Below are 5,358 nucleotides of genomic sequence, written 5' to 3' on the forward strand. Positions count from 1 at the left end.
TTATTGTACGGTAAGGTATGGTAGTTTTATGTAACAGTTCTTGGTTCCAGTGGTTTTGTAGCCAAGTCCTTTGTACCCAAAGTGTTCTGATGACCCAGATGTTGCTGTCCCATAAATCGGTGCTACATTCCCTTTTCTTGAGTGATTTGGCAGGGACATGTCAAAAATTTTGACACCCATACCAATCAGAAGAATGAGCCAGGAGAAGTGTGTGGCATTGCTGTTCACTCCCCAAATCGTGGCGATCTTTGTCTCACTGCTCTATAGACTTATAATGGAGCAGCAGGACAGAGATCACTGAGAGCTGGAGAGTGAGCAGCCATGCAGTGCGCTTCTTATGGCTTTTTCTCCTGCTAGGTTGGGGTCTCAGCACTGAGATTCAGACCAATCAATACTTTGCACATGTCAAAAGTTTTTCTTAGTGACATTAAGTAAAACTTTATTTCGCCATGTGACATTTAATCAGGGATGCATTGGTGAAGAAGGAAGCGAGAGATGAAAGCTTTGCTGCTCCCCCTCTTTTTCTGGCTCCCTATGTTCTGGTGTTTGAAAGTTGTAGTCTATGCAAAGCAGATGCCAACAAATAATGTTCAAAAAGTTTGGCCACTGGTCAGAATGAGAAGAATGAGATGTGGTGTTTGCAACCCTCACCACAAATAGAGGTAATATTTGCAGTGTATTACTTGATTTAGGCATACAGTTATGTCCTGTGAAAGAGCTCTTCCCACACCACTAGAAGAAGTAGACAGACAGGCTTTCTTTTCAATGGCTGGGTTTGAAGATAATATTAGTCCCAGCCATTTCTTTCCTGAGAGATTGCAGGGTTTGACAAAGGGAGGGGGTTCCTGCCGTTACACATAGGTAACCAACAAACATTGTCATTAACTTACGATAAGTTGCCCTGGCAGCTGGGGCCTAAAAAAAGCCAGGATTAGTTTTGCACCCACAGGCAATAATGTTTTGGTATACCAAGTATACAGTGGTCCCTCATGTTACAATATTAATTGGTTCCAGGACGACCATTGTACGTTGAAACCATTGTATGTTCAGACCATAACTCTATGGAAACCTGGTAATTGTTTCTGAAGCCCCAAAATGTCATCCAAAATAGAAAAAAGTGAGGATAAAATCACTGTCTATGTAGAGGACAGGAGCTTCTTCAGGATCCTGTACAGAACACACAGTGTCCCAAAAAAATAAATAAATAAATGAAGCCACCCCCACCTTGTGTCCAAAGAAACAAGTAAAGAGTACCTCCCTGTACTGGAGGCACTACCAGACAGCCAGTCACTGAATGCACAGGTGTTTTTTCAGTGAAATGCCCTTTCTAAATCATCAGTTCTTCCAGCCATTGACATGTCACAGATTTGGACTATTTTGGGCATTGTATGTTCAGTATGGTTTCAAGTTACAATAGTCCAGAAAAGACCATTGTATGTTGAAAATATTGTAACTTGAGGCCATTGTAAGTTGAGGCACCGCTGTATAGGTACAATAATGTATATGTACCTTATTCCCTTTCTTCTACAGAGATTAAGAGGACATGTTATGAAACCGGTCCTGTAGTTTATCAGGGTCACCAACATATTAGTTATAGATGTGTAAGGTAGACGTGGGTAGTTCTCCTGTGTTCTGTAGCCTCCAAGTCGACCAAGAATGTAATCAGACTGTACCTTACAACATAAAGAAGGTGTGTCAGACAATAACAGCAGAATGAAAGAGATGATCCATGGGGGAGATAATCAAGAACTGAACTGAAGAATCTAGTGGTAAATCTGAGTGTATGTCCCACAACAACCAATCACAGCTCAGCTTTCATTTTACCAGAGCTAGATAAGATATATAAGCTGAGCTGTGATTGGTTGCTATGGGAAAAAAAACACAGATTTACTACTACTAGACAGTTTTTGATTATCTTACCCAGTATGCAATGGCTCTCCCTGGATAACTGATATTTATTGTCTTAGTTATAAGACATAGAAGAGGCAAGGCCTAGTCAGAAAGATTGAAGATGTGAGTGAATAGACAACAGTGAATAGACAACAGTGCAATCCCGTGTACAAACTCATAACAAGACAAACTTCCAATGAGGACCTTTAGCTGACTAGTGCAATTTGTAACAGGTCAGTGACATTTCTGGGCAAGCTTCCACAAGGAGTTATGCGAAGGATATGGATCTATGAGTGATTAGATATCTACTGAATCATGATCAGGAGGTGCACACTCTCTTGCACATTATGCTCCCTGCTTTGTTAATCCACACTTTACGTCATGCATGGCTTAAAAATGTCTAAATAGTCTTGCAAAAAACTAAGATGCTTTCATAACATCAAACATTCTCTACACTTTCTTTCTTTGTCCATATCTTTCCCTAACCTAATCAGTACAGTTAGTACCTTGTCAACATACAGTGAAACCTCCTTAAGAAGGCCACCAAAAATTTCTGTGAACAGTAGTCTTCTGTCAGGGTGGTCTTCACTGTCAAAAAAAATCTGGTCTTTTCATTGAAAAGGTAACCCCTACACAAGACCACTTTTCAATACAATTTTGGGTGGTGTTCTTAAAGAGGTTTCATTGTAATGTGTATAAGAATATACACTATTCATAATATTTACTTTTATCTACAGACCCATATGAGGTCTTGTTTTTTTGTGGGACAAATTGGATATGTTCTTTTTTATGCCATTCACTTTGCAGGCAACATATTTGATGTCCCAGCACCAAAGGCTGTCCTTTGGGCTAGAGACGGCCTCGGACACCCTTACTGAATGTTTACTGGGCCCACTGCTGTATTGTTTCACTGCATTATATTGTGTGATATTGCTATAATATGTTATGGATTTACTTAAGCACTGTACCCTTACGAGGTCAAGGCAGAGTGACCAGGTGACCTTGTCACTGTTACACTACCGTGAGCGCATGGTCCCCTTACCTTCTGCTGCCGACTGGGCTTGGACTCGCATCACAAGACGCGCCCGCATGCGAGCCCCAGTCCGTCACTCTCCAGGTGTTTCTCCTGCCTCTGCCTCCACCTCTCTGCTCCGGCGCGCGTTTCCCCGTCCCTTAGGGCATGCGCGCGCCAGAGCTTTAAGATTTAAAGGGCCAGTATGCTCATTAGTGTAACCACCTTTGCTTGTTTATAAATTCCTCCACCCTCCTCAGTTTTCTGCCGGATCTTTGTTGCCTTGTGCCCTAGAGAAAGCGTTCCATTGTATTGCCTTGCCATGTACCAGATCTCCTGCTCTTGTGACTTGACCTTGCTCCTCAGCCGCCTGCCTACTGAACTGCTGCCACGTCCTGACTACGCTACTGTGCCGCCTGCCCTGATCTACTGCTATCCAGACTACGAGTTGCCTCATTCCTCCTGTGCCTCGCATCTCCTCAGCCGTCTGTGTGGTTGAGCTGTGCCAGGGGTAGCGACCTGGGTGTATGGGCTTGCAGCTGCAAGCCCATACTGCTTTGCGGTGGGCTCTGGTGAAGACCAGTGGCACCTTAGACTCCACTCCCTGGTACGGTCCGAGTCATCTGTCACACAGGTCCAGCGGATCCACTTACACTGGAATTCCTGTCTTCAGAAACGTGAGTGTTACAGTAAGATCCGGCCATGGATCTCGCTGAGGTACCACTGCCTGAAGTTGCGGATCTTTCCTCCATTGTGATACGTCAGTCACAGCAGTTGGCCCGACAGGCGCAGCAATTTTCTCAACTTGCAGCCATGATGCAACAGCTTTTGGCCTTGCAACAGCAGCAGGTGGCCCACTCCCACCTCCAGCTCCTGAAGTGTCTCCTGGCTCCCAGCTGCACCTGCCTTTGCCTTCCAAGTATGATAGGGATTCTAAGTCATGCAGAGGCTTTGTTACACAGTGCTCCATGCATTTGGAGCTCATGTCTGAACTGTTTCCGACGGAAAGTAGTAAGGTGGCCTTTGTCATTAGTCTACTTTCCGGAAAAGCCCTGACTTGGGCTACACCCCTTTGAGACCGTGGTGATCCAGTATCCTCCAATCTGTCTGCATTCTTGGCTGAATTTCGCAGTGTCTCTTCAGCGGAAACGGCGTTGCTGAACCTCTGTCAAGAGAATTCTACCGTTGGTGACTACGCGGTTCAATTCCGCATTCTAGCCTCTGAACTTGCCTGGAATGAAGAGGCCTTGTTTGCCACATTCAAAAAAGGACTGTCAAGCAGGATTAAAGATGTCCTTGCCGCACAAGATCCTCCATCTTCTTTGACTGAACTTATCCACTTCGCCACACGCATTTGTGTGCGTTTTGCCGAAAGGCAGGAGAAATTGCGCTTTGAGAGTGAATCTGCCCACCTGACACCTGTGTTCCAACGTCCACCTCTTCTGTCTCTTCCGCCTCTTGCCGAAGAGGTTATACAAGGAGATCGTTCTAGTCTTACGCAACAGGAGAGGTCACGACGATGCAATGGGAATTTGTGTTTGTACTGTGCTAGCCCGGAGCACTTTCTCAAGGACTGTACAGTTTGCCTGCACCTAGGTTCGTGGGAGAGGCGTCCCTGGGTGTGTATTCTACCTCTCCACGCTTAACTATTCCTGTACAAGTCTTTGCTTCAGCCAAGTCTTCCTTCAGCGCTACAGCATTTTTGGATTCCGGATCAGCAGGTGACTTTATTGATGCAGCTTTAGTCCACAAGTATCATCTTCATGTCACTCAGCTTGCAAAGCCCTTGTTCATCTCCTCTGTTAATGGACAAAATCTGGACTGTAAGGTTCACTTCCGTACTGAATCTCTCGTCATGCAAGTGGGAGTATCGTATAAAGAAAATATTGAATTCTATGTTCTGCAACACTGTACTTCTGAGATTCTTCTTGGTCTTCCTTGGCTGCAACGCCATTCCTCGCAACTGGATTGGAGAACTGGAGAAATAATTCGCTCGGGACAATCCTGTCAAAATTTTTGTCTCCAACCTGTTCTGCGTAAAGTTGTTTCTCGTCTTTCACCTTTACCTGGCCTGCCGCCACCTTACCATGATTTCTCAGACGTCTTCTGCAAGAAACAGGCTGAATCTCTGCCTCCACATCGTCCTTATGACTGCCCTATTGATCTTCTGCCTGGTACCACTCCTCCTCATGGGAGGATATACCCTCTTTCTGTTCCTGAGAACAAAGCCATGGCTGAGTATATCCAGGAGAATCTCCAAAAGGATTTTATCCATAAGTCTTCTTCTCCTGCTGGAGCAGGTTTCTTCTTTGTAGGGAAGAAGGATGGCTCACTCCGTCCATGCATTGACTACAGGGGACTTAACAAAATCACGGTCAAGAACCGTTACCCTCTACCTCTTATCTCAGAACTTTTTGACTGCCTACGTGGTGCCAAGGTCTTCTCCAAGTTGGACT

This window comes from Hyla sarda, chromosome 8, assembly GCF_029499605.1.
Source record: "Hyla sarda isolate aHylSar1 chromosome 8, aHylSar1.hap1, whole genome shotgun sequence".
NCBI classification, from domain to species: Eukaryota; Metazoa; Chordata; class Amphibia; order Anura; family Hylidae; genus Hyla; species Hyla sarda.